At 36.0% G+C, this 19,606-nt stretch overlaps 1 non-coding gene across 1 annotated transcript; it reads right to left on the reverse strand.

Moving 5' to 3' along the window:
- Window positions 1-18,593: 18,593 nt before the first annotated feature.
- LOC126015149 (U6 spliceosomal RNA) lies at window positions 18,594-18,700 on the reverse strand. Its single transcript, XR_007498042.1, has one exon. It is a non-coding gene; the product is annotated as a U6 spliceosomal RNA (small nuclear RNA).
- Window positions 18,701-19,606: the final 906 nt, after the last annotated feature.

Genomic DNA, 19,606 nt, shown 5'->3' on the forward strand with positions numbered 1-19,606 from the left:
AGTATCTGAATGTGGTCTGAAGAGTATGGTACTCTTTAGATATTTATAAAATAAAAAGAATGACTGAGAAATGAAAGGAAATATAAATGAATTTAACATATGGCTACATTAAAAATAATTAAATCTTTAATAGTGGAGATTGCTAATTAAACTTTATAAACCTTACATTAAACATGGTTAATTCAGACTAAATGGCAAAAATAAATATAAAATTTTAATTTTGTGAATAAAGTGATAACTGAAATTTAAAAATCTAAAAACAAGTTTGAATTCATATTGCAAAAAAACTTAAATTCACAATTTATATCTTTGTGGTGCATTCCACAAATATAAGATGGTCACAGGGTCACATAGAAACAATATTTCATAACCATATGTTTGGTATATATGGATTTTACATGTTTCTCTTATAAACCCATACGATGGTTCCCATTCATAATTTCTCACATGGCAGGTAGGTAGTATGCCAAACTTTCCCCACTCATCCTATCAAGACCCACAAGCCTCCAGTTCTTCCCAATTCCCACCCAGTATTAATACAACTGTACTCCCCAAAGGGCCCTATAAGCTCCCCCTATGGCATTCCTGCTTCATTGTTACTACACATTAAACACAAAAAAACAAACAAGCAAACAAAAATGAAAAATCCAAGGAAATTGACTTCTAAAGCATAAGGGGACAGAAATCGAGGGGAATCTCAAGCTCATCAAAAACCTTGATGCATTCAATGAACCTCAGAACAGCCTTTACGCTAGTGGAGAAAATAAGAGTTCTCAAAAAAAAATTCAAGAAAGTCCAAGAAAAATGATGCATAAAATTTAATAGCTAATGTAAATTAAATAGAAAGAAATAAAGAATACAGTAGCAATTCATAGCAACAGAATTCAGAATGCTGAGAATCATATTAGACATCTTGAGGACAAAACAAATGCCCAAATCATAAAAAATGAGGCACAGAAAGACAACCTTAAAAATGGAAGGAGGGGCCAGAGAGATAGCATGGATATGGAGAGATAGCAGGGCATTTGCCTTGCATGCAGAAGGATGGTGGTTCGAATGCCGGCATACCATATGGTCCCCCGAGCCTGCCAGGAGTAGAGCCAGGAGTAACCCCTGAGTACTGCCGGGTGTGACCCAAAAAACAAAAACAAAAAAAAGTGGAAGGAAATGGGGGCAGGAGCAGTAGAACAGTGGTAGGGTATTTGTCTTGCATGTGACTGACCCAGGATGGACCTCAGTTTGATCCCCGGAATCCTATATGGTGGTACCCCCAAGCCACAAGTGATTTCTGAGCGCATAGCCAGGAGTAACCCCTGAGTGTCACTGGGTATGGCCCAAAAACAAAAACAAAAACAAAAAAGGAAGGAAATGTATAATATTTAGCAGATAATAGCAAGAAGAACAATATCCAGATCATAAGAATGTGTGAAGAGGAATAAGAAAGAAAAAGAAATATTAATGGAAAATATAATAACAGAAAAGTTTCCCAAGTATTGGAAGGATCAATATAACACATTCAGAAGGCCTAAAATGTAGCAGACAAAATATACTTACTGTAACAATATAAGACACTTTGTAATCAAAATAACAATAAGTAAAGCAAAACAAAAACTATAAAGAAACAACATGAAATTCACACCAGAACTCTGAAATAAAACTATACAAGCAAGAAGGTAATGAAATAATATATTCAAAGCACAGCAGGAGAAAAAAATTTTGACCTAGGGCCCTCTACCTTGCAAGGCTGACATACTATTTGAGGGAGAGAGAAAAACATCCTCAGACAAGAAAGTGTAAAAAGACATTTGTTACATCTAATCCATCCCTGCAACAAATGCCAAAAATCTCCATAAAATCTCCACATTCATCTGTATCAATTTCTTTGACTATCAAAAGATTAACTTCTTCCATCAAAAAGCACAAGTAGTTGGATAAATCAGGAAACACAATCCAGTAATTTGCTCCTATCAGGAAACACCCCTGAATTTTCAGGATAAATACATACTCAGAGTGAAAGGTTGGGAAACAATTATATAAACTAATGGTAGGCGCAAAAATAAAATGGAGGAGAGGAAATGGGAGGAGAGAGAAGGGAGGGAAAAGAGGAGAAAGCTAGAACTATTAATTGTAAAGAAAATAATTATAGACAGGGATGGATACTACTTGCTGGTTAGATCAAGAAGTTCTAACTCAGGCTGGGTTGGGTTGGAAACTTGACTACTACTGCTTATTTCCCGGAATCCCATATGGTCCCCCAAGCACCACCACTACCTCAGCATAGCCAGGTGTGGTCTCCTTTATTAAAAGAAAGAATGAAGTATTAACTTAAAATGTGTGCACCAAAGTAAATGCCAGCATAGTTTATAAGGCTTTTGCTCAGTTTGAAAAGGGCATATGGAGAAAAATACAATAGTGTATGTTTGTCATGAAAGAGATCTACCAGAAGGTATAAGAACCCTAAATGAGGTGTTAAAAAATCTAGAATTTATAGATATACACAGGAACCTCCATCCTCAAAGCATGAAATAAATTTGTTAAATGGTTATCATGGGGTAGGCTGAAGGGAGAAGGACATTGATGGAAGGAGCAGGACATTGGTGATGGGATTAATTTTGGAACTAATTCTGAATTATATGCTTGAAAAAATCTCTATTGTGAACAATTTTGCAAATATAATACCTTAATGAAATGAATAAAAATGATTTTTAATTGCAACAACAACATAGAAGTATTTGCAATGTTTTCCCAAGCACTGGCAGTGGTAAGTCCTGGGCACATAGCCAGTAATAGCCATTAGCATTGCCCTGTGAGATTTGTCCTCACTCATCCACACCAACCCCCCCCCCCAAACACACAAGAAATCTATACAAATACAATGACCGAAGGATTTCTTTTAAAAAGCCAAGTAGCAACTGACTTACCAATATATACAAATCTTTAGTTAACTCAGCCAAAATTCTAAACTTTATGTTGCATATAGTACCTTTCTGTCTTAACCTAAAGTTTGGATCATCTCCTGAGTTCAGTTTATATCAGGTTCCTGAATTCTGTGGGGATTTCAAACCTGGCAGAAGTCTTTGTTCTATCCATTCTATCCAATGGCAAGTCCATAATGTAGGGAGTAAGGCAGAGAATTACATTTTACTTCAAATTTGCAACTAGAATTCAAGTTCATTAATCATTATCATTCCTCAGTAGGCCTTTCCTGTAAAATGAAGAGTGAACAAGTCCACATTTAATTTCTATTATTTTATGCTCATCTTTTCTCTTGGGAAACTGAGACCAGTTAGGAAGAAAAAATGTCATTTAGATCCAAGGACAAGATGACCTCAGATTTGGGATGATGTTGCAACTTCCTCAGAGACCCATTTCCAGCCTTTTGCATTTTTCTTCGTAACTGGTCACATTATTTATATATTGAAGCTTTGCAAAATCTGCCTTCCATTCGGCTTGTTTTTATCTCCCTTGAGAAGCAGGTGGGCTTTTTGGTATTGACTTGGTCATAACATTTTGCCAATTTGTTTGGAACAAAGCTGATAAGACAAATTTTGTTAGTCAAAATTTTCCAGATGTGATGTTTTTCACATTGCAATCCAATTTGGGGACTTTTTTTTTAAGTGTTGAATCCTTTTTTCTTTTTCTTCTACCAGAATTCCTTATTGAACAGATCATAAAGAGAAGAACAGACAAAACAGGGGGGAAATCATCACTGTATAAGAGAATATTTAGTAAGGGTTCTAGCTGTTAAGGGAACATTTATTTTCTGTTTTGTTTTTGATTTTTTTTTTTTGATCACACCCAGCAGCGCTCAGGGGTCACTCCTGGCTCTAGGCTCAGAAATCATATGGGATGCCAGGATTCGAATCACCATCCTTCTGCATGAAAGGCAAATGCCTTACCTCCATGCTATCTCTCCGGCCCCATATTTTTTTAATTTTTAAAAAAAAATGTCTTTAGTTAAGCACCAGGATTACAAGCATGTTTGCAGTTGGGTTTTAGTTATAAAAAACAACAACAACAACAACAACAACAACAACAACAACAACACTCCCCTTCACCAGTGTAATGTTCCTACCACCAATCTGTGATGATTAACATATAAATACAAGTATGCCAAAGAAATGTTATAACAAAAAGTGTTGAGTTCTTTGAGAAATTGTTTCAAACATGACTGGTTTAAGTTACTTGAAATGACAAACTATGCGGAGAATAAAAGAATTTGGTTAGTATTACTGAACAGCTAATTATTCTCTGTACCTTATAATTAGAAAAAGTGCAAATTTGGGGAATTTTGTGGTTTTTGTTTTTGAGTGTTTGAGTATGGGGTTTTTTTGTGGTTTGTTTTGAGTGTAGGTTTTTTTTTGTGAGAATACTTGACTGTATTTGATTTTTGACCACATCCTGCAGTGTTCACCCAGCCATACTCCTCCTGGCTCTGTGCTTAGGAATCACTTGTGGCAAAGCTTAGGAAACCACATGCTGTGCTGGGAAGTAAACTCAGATTTACTACGTGCATGGCAAATACCCTTCCTGCTCTACTCTCTCCAGCCTTTGAATTTTATATTCATATAATCGGGTAAAACTACCACCAGTCAAAATCCATATCTGTGAAAGGGAAGACACGAGAAGTAAATTTAAAATGTAGTTAAGTAATATTTCCCAACCAAAATCAATTTATGTTAGTGAATGACTAACATAAATAATTGTCTTTGCAATTCTTTTATTCCAAATACCTATTTTCTCTTTGCAAATAAATCCAATGCTTGATTTTGCCTCAGTTGAAATATCCTATACTTGTATATAGCAATCAATACCAACTTACTTTTCTCTTTTTCAAGAACTATTATTTGTTCTATGAACTTATGTTAATGTGCATATTGGTGGTTTTTTAAAGGAAAAGGATGCAACACACAAGTTTGTTGTACATCTCAGAATCACCTTGTTGTCCCACTGTGGACCTGCAGCCATGTGTCAAATTAGTGTGTTCAGTTTTTATTTTTCTGTGAGTGCAATGACATAAAGAGAATGGGAAGATATAAACACTTAAAAATTAAAGTATTTTCTCTCTATTTATTGCTTATGTCTTCAAGCCTCTCTTGACTCATTATTAAAAACATGTTGTTCTCTTTGGAAACAAAAATCTTGAATGAGTTTCCTCACCCATCCTGATTAATTTAGGTGTTCTTCCTGAACTCAACTTGTAACAGTCTATTGACTTGCCTCTTTCACACTTGATTCATAGTTTGAGAAGAAGAATAAGGCTTTCACTGGTGATTTTAAAAGTCTAACTCAAAACCTGGTACCTTTAAGAATACTTTTAAAATAGGTGATTAGAAGAATGAAAGCAAAAAATATTAAATAAGCAGTAGAGAAAGGGAATTCCACAATTTATTTATCTTTGCTTGAACCAGACTTGCTAGTTAAACACGTTTCATCTGAACAGTATAGACTAATGGCTAGCACTGCAATATACACCATCAGAATTGTCATTTCACTGTTTTCATCATTGTCTATGGATCCTTGGAAAGTTAACTTAACCAATCTGTGTCTGTTCTTTTTTAAAAGAGAAAACCAGAACCATGTCATTCCTGAATTCAGAATCTTATGAGAAAGAAAAGTTTTATGATTAATACATAGCACTTATATATAAAGGTGTTTTGGTGTTCTAATAAAGTATTTTGGCTCTAACAATTGACACAACCAACAAATAGATAGATGAATAGATGTTTTAACTTCCATGTTTCATAGAAAAGTTGCATCTCATAAATTTGTTCATGGAAATAATCTGTAAAGCTAATCCTTGACTCCTTTGTATCTCATTGGGCCACCCACCTCCTCAGTCTCTCAGTCTGTCATCCAATTGTTGTGACTTCAGATATACAGCTCTCAAATCAGCTCACTTTCCCATGATCCATGCCCACAATCCTATTCAAGGCTATGCTCTTCTTCATGGTCTACTCAGGTGTTTCTAGTCTTTAATAGTCAATTAATATGTTTTGGTTTTTTCCCTAGTTGCATTGCGATTTAAGTGAGACAGATCACTGTACAAATTCAATGTATTCAGGATAAAGAAGTTCATATTTTTGGAGTGTTTGATAGAATAAGTTTAGTTTACATCCTTTATCTCAAGAAATTATAAAAACTTTATTTTCCTTATGATAAGAACTGTTAGGATCTAGTTTGAGAAATGTTTTATTTGGGATAAGGAGGACACAACTGCATGGGAATTGTTCTATAACTGTATTTGAGAACATCTCCTGGTAAGGCTGAGTCTCTAGGTTCTACATGGAGTATGTAGCTCTTTAAGCTATTTCCCTTGGCCCTACTATTTACTTTTTCTCAAATTTTATAAGTCCCACTAAATTATAGTCATTATGAACTAATTGCAAGTTTCTGCAAGCATCATTATTTCTTACTTTTAAATTTGGTGTCAGGGTAATGACTCAGTGGTAGCACATGTGCTTTGCATATATAAAGCCATTGGTTTAATCCTGGACACTGAAAATAAAAGAGAGAGAAATTTAAAACTTAATTTTATTTTTATTTAACATATTTAATAATAAATTTGTATATTCTAATATTATTGCCATTGCAGCATTATATTTTCACTATTGCTATGTAGTATATTATTTTCTTTTTTTAATATAATTTTTATTTTGATCATAGTGGCTTACATATTGTTGACAATAATATTTTAGGTAAATAGTTACATAAAATCAGGGGGGATTCCCATCACCAAATTGTCCTCCCTACACCTCCGTTTTTGTCCTATCTCCCATATCCTCTTCCCTCACCCCCAGGGCTGCTAGAATATGTGGTCCCCTATGTACCTATCCTACTACATAGTAGTCTTGCACCTGTTTGGTCTTGGTGCCTCCCTTATTTCTCCCTCTAATTGGGTGGCAGGACTAGCTAGTTTTTGTTTGAAGAAGAGAAAAGTAATAAACTGGGGTAAAAGTCTAATACTCCGAAAGTGGGCGGAATCCTTCTAGAGGCTCTCATCATCGATTTGAGAGATGAAGGAGAAAAAGAAGATGAAACGCTCCACCAGTACAAAAAGAAGTGTCAAATATCCAGTGAGGACTCTAACAATAACGATAAGCACCACAAAAAACAAAAACAAAAACAAAAAACAAACAAGCAAACAAAAAAACCGCCATGGTCTTGAGATAAGAAACATGGCATAGCACATAAAGAAAGAAAAGAAAAGAAAAGAAAAAAATAGGTATAACTGGGGACAACAGCTTCAATAACCACACCCAAACAGAGAAATCGACCAAAAAAAGATAGGTAAATAATAATAATAATAATAATAATAATAATAATAAATGAAGATAAAAAATAATATATAAAAAATAGACAATGTTTTGTGCTGTTTACTTTTTTTTTTTTTTTTTTTTTTTTTTAGTTTTTGGGTCACACCCGGCAGTGCTCAGGGGTTACTCCTGGCTGTCTGCTCAGAAATAGCTCCTGGCAGGCACGGGGGACCATATGGGACACCGGGATTCGAACCAACCACCTTTGGTCCTGGATCGGCTGCTTGCAAGGCAAACGCCGCTGTGCTATCTCTCCGGGCCTGCTGTTTACTTTTTTTGGTTTTTTTCCCTCCTGCCCTGGCACAGTAAATATTGGGGTCATTCGAAAAGGAATTCACTTGGCCTAAGAGATATGGAGTTTCTCCATCCTTGGAGTATATTGTCATGGGATTAACTATAGACTCTGTTCAGGATCATTTACTCTCCTGGTGGTGCTTTTGTGGTGTTTGGAAGACTTCTGTTCTGTCCTGGGTGATACAATCAAACCTCTGTGTCTAGAGATCTCAGTATCTGCACAGATCCAGGGGTAGGACTTATGATGAAGTCAGTCTTTGTGGTTCTAGAAGTTCTGTTCCCTCAGTGTCATTTTAATCCATCTTCTGTGGTTGGTGGTCTTGGTGTTTGCACTGTATCTAGGATGGCATGTAGTATATTATTTTCAAAATTCATTATATTGTGCATTAGATCCCTATGGACTATTTACTACTCATTAGAAGCCTTCATTCTTAGATAGTCCACACTCTATTCTCTAGTAAAGACCATTTTACTTAGGTCTCTTTTTACATCTGACATCTTAAAATACTACATTTAAAAAAATGTAATATATAAATCCTCATTTAAGCACCATTATTACAAGCATTTTTGTAGTTGGGTTCAGTCATAAATAGAATACCCTCCCCTTCACCAGTGCAACATTCCCACCACCAATACCCCCACCCCCACCCTGCCTGTATTCGTCACAGGCATTCTACTTCTCTCGTTTACATTAAATTATATCTTAACAGTATTTGCCTTTATTTGATTAACCTCACTTAGTATAAAGTGCGCAGGGCCTACCAAATTGATAAAATGACAAGATGCCCTTCTTTCTCATAGATAAAGTTTCACTTTCACATACATATATACATAATTTTTATACACGCATCAACTGAAAATTATGTGGTTTTTCTCCACAACTTGATTAATGTGAATTATTGGAAATTACTGCTGATATTTATATGGAGGTGGGTTCACACTTGACATAACTCAGGATTTTCTCCTGGCTCTTTGCATAAATACTCCTTGTCAGAGTCTGAAGATTTTATGTACTGCTTGAAGTTTAACCTGGATAAGCTGCATGCAAGAAAAGTATCTTATCTTTATTCTACCTCTTTGGTCTTTAAAGGACTAGTTTTAACTAAATTATTCTTATAAAAGCAGCCTTTTAATTAATAACATGTATTAATTAATATCATGTATACAACATTAAAATAAGTACCCGTATATACTATATTATGGCCTCTATTTAAAATCTAGTTCCCATCCTTCACCATACAGTTGACCTATTTTATTCTTCCCTGTGGAAACCACTATTTTGTTATAATTTGACTTTGTTTTAGTTTCTTTACTCATATTTTTTCATCTTTTGCATATGAGTGATATAATATAGTATTACTTCTTATTTTATAAACAAATACCTCCTAGGTCTTATGTTGTTGCAAATGGCAAGATTTTAATATTTATTTATATAACTGAATGATGTCCCAATATGCATATGTATACCCAACATCTTTTGGGGGGCAACACCCAGAAATGATCAGAGATTACTCCTGGCTCTATATTCAGAAATTACTCTGGGGCAGGCTTTGGGGGGAACCATATGGGATGTCTGGGATTGAACCCTGGTAAGCCACATGCAAGATAAATGTCCTCCTCTCTGTATTATTTCTTCAGCTCCACCCCTACATCTTTTATTTTTAGTCACTAATATGTTTATGGGTACTAGATTTTTTCCATATCTGAATTATGTAAAATATACAGAAGTAAACATGGGATGCATGTAATTTTTGAATTAGTGTTAACAGACTTTACACATTTTCCATAATAATTATAACAACTTTATTTCCACCAGAAGAACTATGTTTTGTTCACATTCCATTCTACAATAGTCAAGGACTTACTTTCTGTCTTTTTTGATAGTCACCAAGGTTTGAGGTGACTCTTCACTTTGTTTTTAATTTGTTTTTCTGAATAAGAGATAATGAACTTATTTTCACATGCATGCTGGCTAGCTTACTTTATTTGAAGACGTTTGTTCAGACCCAATGCCAATTAATCAGGCTGTTTGTTGGTTTATGTCTCCTCTGTCTCTCTCCTTAATCTAACCAGGTATCAAGAATGTATTGTAACATTGTCAGATGTTTGATTTCCAAATATCTTCTCCCATTCAGTGGGATAACTTTTAGTTTAGATGAGTGGTTATTTCACTGAGACGTTGTTGAACGTGTACAAGATCCCTATAGGAAACTAAGAGCCAACATAACTTTCTTAATCTAGTAGAGAGCAACCATAAATTAGTGCCACACTCAACGCCATGCTAGCATTTATTCTTTGAATAAGTAAAGGAGGTTTTATTTGGATATTCTGAGGAAGGAGAGAGAGAGATAGAGATAGAGAGAAACTCACCCTGAAGAGAGAGAAAGAGAAAAACTCATACTCGAAAGAGTGTGGTGGGCTTTTACAAAGGCAGTATATGAAAGTCCACATCTCAAACGTGGAAATTCGAGTGACAGATGCACGGAGACACCAAGTGCAAGGCCTGGAAATACACATGCCTAGTTTTTTAGTTTCTTCCCACCTATATATTTTTATTGTAAGTTAATTGTTGCAATATAGAGACCACTGCAATTAATACAATTGCATAATACATATTTTTAAAAGTGTGTTCAGCCTAAATGTAGTGGCAGAATATATGTTGGTGTCACTTTCTACTATCTTATATACAATCTTGGAATTCAGTTGTATGTCTTTTTCTGTATTTCATAATACATAAATACATTTATATACATAAGATTTGTATACTTTAGGTTTTTTCCCAACCCGTATATCTAAGTTTTTAATTTAATAACACTATAAACAATGATGGTGCTTTGCAAGGATGTATTTATATTTTAAGGTCAGCCCTTGTCCACTCTTCACTTCCCTCATTTTTTTGTAAAGTATGTGCTTTAATTGTAAACTGTATAAAAATACTTTGTACAAACTCCCTTTTTGATTATTACAATAAGATGAGCTGTAATAAATGAATGTTGATTTTTATAATAAAACTGGAAAAACTAAAAAAAACACTATAAACACCTATTTCATGTTCCTATATGCTTTTCTTATTTGATTTTCTGTGTGTGGGGGGGGGGGTGCCCACTCAGCAGTGCGCAGGGCTTATTCCTGGCTCTATGCTCAGAAATTGCTCCTGATAAGCTGGTGGACCATATGTGATGCTGAGAATCAAACACGGGTCCTTCCTGGGTCGGCTGCATGCAAGGCAAACATGCGACCGCTGTGCTATCGCTCTAGCCCCTATATGATTTTTTAATGGGCATATTGATCGTACAGTATTATAGAAAGCTTCTTGGGTTCCAATCACAGAAGGTCCTCTCTGCCTGTGTCCCAGAAAGGAAAGATTGTAAATTCTGCTGAAATATTTCCAAGATATCAGGAGACACCATGACACCACTGTGTGCTGATGGGTGTTTTGTTTTGTTTCTCTCACTCAGTTAAATAAGAAATCAAGCCGAAGGCCAAGTTCAGGGCATTCATTGCTTGGTGTGCAGCCAACCTCGTCAGTCTTTGGAAGTGGGCTCAGTCGTGGGAGGACAGAAGGGCCCTGTGCACAGCTCAGAAGGAGGGTCGGTGGGCGGCAGTTTAGGTCCCCTGGCTGTGTTCGGTGCCAAATCCGTTGTATATTCATTGAACTGAACAAGGAACATGGTGCAGCTGCTAATGATGCTGTGTCAGAACTGAAGGAGGACACCATAGTGATGGCAGGTGGCTGCCAGAAAACCTGGGGTGACATCCCATGAAAGAACAGGAAAGTGACACTGACAAGTTTCTGCCCAAATACCCATCAAGGAGAAGACAAAGCACATTATGATCAAGAGAAAGAGAAAATGCAAGTCAATTGTCTTCAAGTGACTAACAAATTATATTTCATCATCAAAGAGCTATTGGTTCCAGTACTCAGTGAATGAAGAGACCTGAGAAATAGAGGTGAACATACATTGGGATGTGGCGCAAGACCTGGCAAAGTTACATGCTTTTCTGTGATCTGAAAAGCATGGCTGAAATATATAAAATAATGTTTATCTTAAGTGCAATTGAAGAAAATTAATGAAAATAGTGTATAGAGCAGTGCTCACGGCTTACCACTGGCCCTGTGCTCAGGAACCTCAGGTGCTGAAGACATTCATGTGCCAGGATGTGCCAGCTGCACAAAACAGAATTGTTTGTGCTCAGAATCTTTCAGACTTTGCCCTGTGCCTCTTTATGTGTATGTCTTCTATATGCTTTATCACATTATCATATAGTAAACCACTGAAAATGAATGGTTTTTGGACTTCTGAGAGGTGTTCTAGCAAATGAGCATATGTAAAGAGAAGGTAATCCAACAACTTGTAGCCAAATTAGACAGAAGCTGTGGGTAACCAGAGATCCAGGTAGTGATGTGAACTGACATCTGAAGGGAAAACAACTTATGGAATAGTGCTCTGAAGCTGTGGGACTAAACTTATTGCAGTTAGTACTAGAATAAACTGAATTGTAGGAGAATCAGCTGTGATGGAGGACTGGTTGGTGTGGGACATTCACACATCAGGTGTGATAGAAAAGGAAAACACAGTGCATTTGCTTCTTAAATATACACTCTATGTAGAAATAATTCAAATTGTGAAAAGCCAATCCATACAAGTGCAAAGGAACAAAAAAAGAGAGAAAATATGTATGCTTTTAGGAATAGAGAAGGTTTTCTAAAATGTCAAAAGTATTAGCCAATAAAAAAAGAAATACAAACACACAAACTAGGACATAGTAGCTATTTTTAATGAACAAATTAAAAATGTTAAAACTCATTAAGGAAAAGAAAAATCACCCACTAGACTTTTTATCTGAAAAAGTTAATATCCAACAGTGTTTAGGGACTTACTACCAGTTAGGAGTTTAGGGTCATTTCAGTTAGTGCTCAGAGAACCATAGAGTGTGGAGACGGAGCTCAAGCTTCTGAGCTCATTGATTGTCTCTCTGGGCTCTATGAAAGGGCTGAACAGTAATTTTATGAGAATATCATACAATCAATATATGTGTGGAAAGTACTTACATTTGTTAGTCATAAAGTATAGTAGATTAAAATATCAGTGCGTGCTCATATATATATATATATGATATATCGATTAAAGAGACAATAACAAGTTATTTTAGGATGTGGAGAATTCTCACATTTTTGACAGGAATATAAATAGGTGAGTATCTGGAAAATTATTTCCATTACTTATCATAACTGAACTTGGACAGACCCTAATGCCTGTAATTATACTCCTTGAAAATGTATCCATGGAAGGACATGGGTAGAGTGCTTGCCTTGCATACAGCCAACCCAGATTCAATCTCCAACACACCATATAGATTCCTGAGCTCTGCCAGGAGGAATTCCTGAGCACAGAGCCAGGAATAAGTCTTGAGCACTATTTTATGTGGGGGGAAAAAGTAAGGAAAGAAGAGAGAAAGAAAGGGAAGGAAGGAAGGAAGGAAGGAAGGAAGGAAGGAAGGAAGGAAGGAAGGAAGGAAGGAAGGAAGGAAGGAAGGAAGGAAGGAAGGAAGAGAGGGAGGGAGGAATGGAAATAAAGGAAGGAAGAAGGAAAGAAGTAAAGATGAAAGGAAATAAAAAGAAAGGAAGAAGGACAGAAAGAGAGAAAGAAAGATGGAAAGAAGTAGAGGAGGAAGGAGGGAGTGAAGCGGCAAGAAGAAAGGAGGGAGGGAGAAAGAAGGAAGAAAAAAGAAAGGTGTCAGAATATGTAAAACCTGTTTATTGCAATGTTATATTTTTGTGGTCTAAGCTAAAAAATAAATTAAAATTGCATCAACATTATAATGAATAAATAAGTTGCAATGAAATATAGTTATATGATGAAATCTACTAATTAGGGTGAACTAATTACAGCTGCTTACAATCTGACATCATAAATCCTGCCAGTCCAAAGAGGAAAGAAAGATGCCAGACACACAAATGTATACCACATGATGCCATTATGTATAAGGTCTAATCGTAGATAAATCTAATCTGTAATATTATAAAGATGATAGTTGCCTTTATAAATGAGCATGTCCAAGTTACTAATTGCAAAAGTGCTGAAGGGGTACTTTCAGCTGTGTGTTCTAACTCCAAAATGTGCTCTTTTGTGATATTCCGCAGTGCTGTGCACATACATAAATTGCTTTTCTGAATGTGGTAGATTCTTCTTTAATGGTGTCTTTAAGTAAAGAAAAACAAGTGTTTAATGTGTCTAATACTCATAAGTTAGAATGCATTCATTCAAGGTTTGAATTTCAACCTCAGTCAAATTCTGCTGCAAAAGAATCTTTACTGAATGAGTCAGACTTTGGCAAGTTTCTTAAATTTATGCAACTGGTTTCCCAACTGGGTTTTCCTTCCTTCCTTCCTTCCTCCTTTACATGTACTCCATGGGTAACCTCACACAACTCTCCACGATGAATTACTGTCTCGATGAAACTGAGCAGCTGTAACAATTCTATAGTTTCATCTAGTCAAAGGTAAGATTTGTGTCTTATGGAAAATAACTTGTTGTAGCTTATATAAAATTGCATCAGCTTCCCATTGGTTGATGCATGGTCCCAGGGGGTCACAGTTTGGTTAAGGTAGTTAGCAATGAATTATGTAGCTTTTCTCTGGCAGGGATAAAAGCCATTCTTGTCCTGCATTAAGGATCATCCTAGGCAACTTAATGCCCAACTATCTTTTCAAGAATATTTGCTTGTAAATAGTCAGACTAGGTAGAGATAATATCTCTTTCTGGGGGAAAGGCAAATTTGTTTAGTGTCCAGAACAACACAGCTAGATTCTTGGGATAAAATGGCATTAGCCTTATAAAAATAAATTCTGAAATTATGTTCATTAGTGTGATATGAGCCCATACATCTATTTCGTTCACTCCTAATTTTTCAATGAAACTGTGAGCAAGGTAACTGACCAGATAAACCCCACATTACTTTTTGCAATATTTCTAAAACTTAGATTCTGAGTTTAATATTCTGGGCTAAACATGAAAATTCTGCTATGCACTCTGGCTGAGCTGCCTCCAAAGATGTTCAAGTCAATAAATAATAGTTTTTTGTTGTTGTTGTTGTTGTTGTTGTTGTCAGGACACTTGGTATATAAAAAGCAAATAATTCATCTAGAAATTTAACAGTATAAACTTGCCCTTGTTGTGGTTACGGTTGTTAAAGTAAAAGCATGAGATAATGTCTTGAGTGTACTTTCATGCCCTTTAGGATAAAAGATTCAAATAATCACTGTTTTTTATATCTTCTCCAACACAAACATCTATGACTAAGGAACAAGATTTCGATAACATTATCAGTAGTGCTTCCCCTTATCAATTGTCTGCGGTATCAAGTCTAATCAAAACTGACTTCTTTAAACCAACTCATACCAGAGACTGGCACACATCACAAAGAACAAGAACAATCTGTGCTGGAGGGGATGTGGGGAGAAAGGAACTCTCATTCACCTCTAGTGGGAATGCCAACTAGTCCAGGCTTTATGGAAAACAATATAGAGATTCCTCAAAAAACTAAAAATTGAGTTCCCATATGATCCAGCTATACCACTCCTAGGGATATACCCTAGGAACACAAAAATACAATTCAAAAATGCCTTCCTCACACCTATTGCAGTGCTATTTACAATAGCCAGATTCTGGAAACAACCAAGATGCCCTTCAACAGATGAGTCGTTAAAGAAACTGTGGTACATATACACAATGGAATATTATGCAGCTGTCAGGAGAGGTGAAATCATGAAATTTTCCTATACATGGATGTAAATGGGATCTATTATGAGTGAAGTAAGTCAGAGAGATATAAACACAGAATAGTCTCACTCACTTATAGGTTTTAAGCAAAATAAGACATTATTGTAATAATGCCCAGATACAACAGAGATGAGGGCCTGAAGGATCAGCCCATGATATGAAGCTTACCACAAAGAGTGGTGAGTGCAATTAGAGAAATAGCTACACTATCAACAATGATGTCAATGAATGAGTGAGAGATACCTGTCTCAAATACAGGAAAGGGATGGGGGAGGAAGGAGATAGAGGGCATTGGTGGTGGTAATGTTGCACTGGTGAAGAGAGGGTGTTCTTTTTATGACTGAAACCCAACAACAAACATGGTTTTAATTATGGTGCTTAAATAAAGATATTATTTTTTAAAAATGTACAATCTCAACAGGACAGATGCAGCCAGCATGCGTATTTGGAAGCCATGTGTGTGTGTGGGTCCAGGGAGAATATGTGCCTAAAAACTTTAATGTTTTAAAGGTGAAACAATAAGAATACCTTTAAAAATAATAATGATTAGATGTATATTCTAATATATTCTGTACATTCTGTACATGTGACTTATTTATGTAAACTGAATTTAAAACTTAGGATGCTTGACACTCAGAGAAATCTGATGTTGGTATCTATATTATCCACCCAAATTTATTTTAATTTTTTTAGGTTGGAGTCACACTTGTCTTTGTTCAGGGCTTACTCCTGATTCTATGCTCAGGGTTCATTCTTGGCAAAGACCCTCAACTTAAACCTGAATAACTACTTTAATAAAAATGATCATTGAGTACATTTTGAATTTTCCCATGTAAAATTTTTCCCAAAATGTAACAATACCCAAACATGTTTCCAAACTTAGCAAGCATAAGTTGTGATAAAATGGCTCTAGTTTCCTTTTAACCCAGAGGAGTAGATTCAACATTGTTTCCTTTCCATATGATAGTCAGCAACTCCAGATTTTATTTAGGGTTATACATCTGTATTTGGGGGCCATGGAGATATTCCTAAGTGTTTGAGTTCATACTTGGCATACGAAGGCCTCAGTTTGATTCCCAGCACTGCGTAAGTCTTTGAGGACAAATAGGGATAGCTCCCATCACTGCTGGACCCATGTGGCACTTTACCAAATGTCATGGTCTCCTGTGCACTGTTTTTCTACCAAAAAGAGAAGAGAAAGGTCTTTGCTTTTAATCTGGATTTGTCAGTTGAAGAAAGGTTGAGCTATCTTCCAGATTTCTAAAGGAAAGTCTCTTTTAACCAATGACAAATAGTTGCTAAAACTCCCACAAAGATGCTGAGATGCTCATTCAACCCTGAGCACTCTTCCATGTATGTTCAAGAGATATCCCTGTCAAAACTTTTGTTAGCCTCGCCCTTTCTCTTTTCCCTTAACATTTTTGCTTCATTTTTATTTTTAGTGGTGGAGGTTTTGTTGGCCCATGAAGCAGCAAAATTACATACTTTTGCCTTTTCTTATAGGCGAGTAGTAGTCCATGGAGTACATACAGCATAGCTTAAGAACACCTTTTCACGGATACGGTTCTTGTCAGTGGAGACTACACGGAAGAATTCATTATGATCTCTAGCCTCCTTGTCTTTATTAAAGTATAATGCTAAAATGTACCTTTCTTTGATGTTCCTCAGCTGCACATGCTCACCTTTCTCCCTCAAGAATATATTTGAGTTTCCTAACACACTACTAGCCTATGGATATTTTGTTCTGTTACTGCGTTACTCTACCTAGGCTGGGCAAATATCAAATCCCCATACTCCCTCTCTTTGAAGAAGCTGTTCTCCCGTCCATGCTGGTAAGGCATCCTTCCCAACCAAGCTATTTAATTGCCAACGAAACCCCTCTTTTCTATTCAGTTATTCCTTGCTTTTCTTGGATAACAATCCTGATCAGCTCTGATATTAAAGAGTGAGGTGTCTCCATTTCTTCTTTTCCATAATTCCTGGTCTCTGCCTCCATTTCTGTCTTCCTCCTCAAGGTCTTACTTGATCTTGACCTAATTTGGAAGAAGTATTACTCTCCCAGCATGCATCCCTCTCAAAGCCCTTGTTTCTTTTACGCAATAGACTTGCTCATCGTCTGTGGCATGAGTGACAGAGAGGAGATGTTGGGATACTTGGAGAAAATTTAATGTATTTTGTGCAAAGGGATGAGACTCATTCATTTTGAGACATCATTTCCAGTCACACTTGTGTTTCCAATCCAGAATTTCCTTCTGACCTTTAAAAGCATGTATTTGACTGTGTGAGGCACCTCTTCACGAAAGGGTCTACTGGAATCTAAAGTTCAACCATTTGGAAATGAGGCTCATCATCTTCCTTACAAACCTACCCCTCCCTTGGTGGTGCAGTCCCAGGGACTGACATTTGGGTTTATTCAAAACAGATTGTGTGTCAGATCTTACTGAAAGAGAGTGATTAGAATGCTAATAACAGCTTCTCTTTGAATCTCCCCAGTGGAAAGGGAACTAAACAATAAATATAGAACTTGGTGCTTAGACTTTTGTTTCTAACATTGAAAATAAAAGGCACTCACTTAAGGGGATTTGTGCAAATTTTACTATTTCTAATTGCAAATAACAGTATTAATGGTTCTTGTTGCAACTCTCCTCAGTGACTGTAGCCTAAGATTCTTTTGATATTTTTAGAAATAACAGGATAAGTTTGGCTCTGAGAAACATTATATTCTAGTATCAATTAATCTTTAAAGTAGCTCCTGCCTTTGTTAACATTAAAAGTAAAGTGCATTTTCAGAATTCAAGCAAGGAATGTGTCCATTCAAAATTTTATCTCCAAAATTATATTAAAGAAATGTGTTATGATTTGAGTTCTTACTGAAATTTTTCATTCTTCAGTCATCAGCATAGCATAATCAGGTGAACTGTTTGGTCTTTTTCTCTATTAACACGGGTCCTGAGTGTTGTCTTTAGTTCTCATAAAATTGATATTATACAAACAAAATTTTGTGAATGGAAAAGAAGTCCTAATAAAGCTGTCAATGGTAATAAAGCAAAGAGCAATAAAACAAAGAGTTTGGAGATAAAGTAGATCAGAAAGAAATTTGATTTTGCTCTTTTGGAATAAACTCCTGGACAAATAAAATAAAACAACAATAAAGGAGTGAAATTAATTGAGCAAAAGTCAATTAAATTAAAACATTTTTTTAAATATGAAATGCTTCACGAATTTGCATATCATCCTTGTGCTGGGGCCATGCTAATCTTCTCTGTATTGTTCCAATTTTAGTATATGTGCTGCAGAAGCGAGCACAAATTCAAATTTTAAATTATCCAAACAAATACTAATATCAAGCTGATTTTATTCAGTTATTTATAAATTGGCCAGTATTTTATTTAGCAAGTAGAAAGGCACTACCAAAAGTTCTAAAAATAATCAGAAAGACTATGGAACAAAATTATTACCAAAGAGAAGTAAATTTATTTTAGGCAAAAATTCTTCCTTCGGGCGTCTTTTCATATAGATTACCTCCTGGTGCTACCCAAAAAACCCTTTACTGATTGATTTAAAATTCTACATTAGAAAGAAGCCCAAATTACATACAAACTGAGAGGTGAGGGAAGGGATAAGAAAAGAGAGTAATGAACTCAAGAGAAAACATGGGCTTCTCCAAAAACAGAGAGGGCCTCAGTACACATCCTAGCCTTCAAGTATGAAAGCGAGAAAGGCTACATCTCCAGAGGGGCGATGTGGGCAGCATGTACCCAGACAGCATGTACCCAAGCAACACGTGTATACTTCTTTCGGGCTAAGTTGACTTTTCTGGGTTTTCACAGCCTGCCCCACCTGGGGTTTTTCACCCAGCGAAGAGTCTGCTATGATAGGTGCCAGCAGGAAGAGTAGGGGCAGATGGTGGTCTTTGAGATTCCTTTCCTGGCCTTTGTTTCTGCGGGCTGTTTCTCAGTCAGATGTCCCTTCTCTGAGCCGGCAGTGGTGCCAGGTGAGACAATTATCAGTATAACTCCTGCAAATTCCATCTCTTAGTTTTATTATTTCTCAAGAACTTTTATTACATCCAAGAATTCATTGCTTTCAGGGGGTCTTGAGGTATACAAATATAGCATATCATATGTAATATATAATATAACACAACATGTCATGTTTGTATACACACAACATATTATATTTGTATATATTCACATATATGAAAATATACAA

This window comes from Suncus etruscus, chromosome 7 (genome assembly GCF_024139225.1).
Source record: "Suncus etruscus isolate mSunEtr1 chromosome 7, mSunEtr1.pri.cur, whole genome shotgun sequence".
Classification (NCBI taxonomy): domain Eukaryota; kingdom Metazoa; phylum Chordata; class Mammalia; order Eulipotyphla; family Soricidae; genus Suncus; species Suncus etruscus.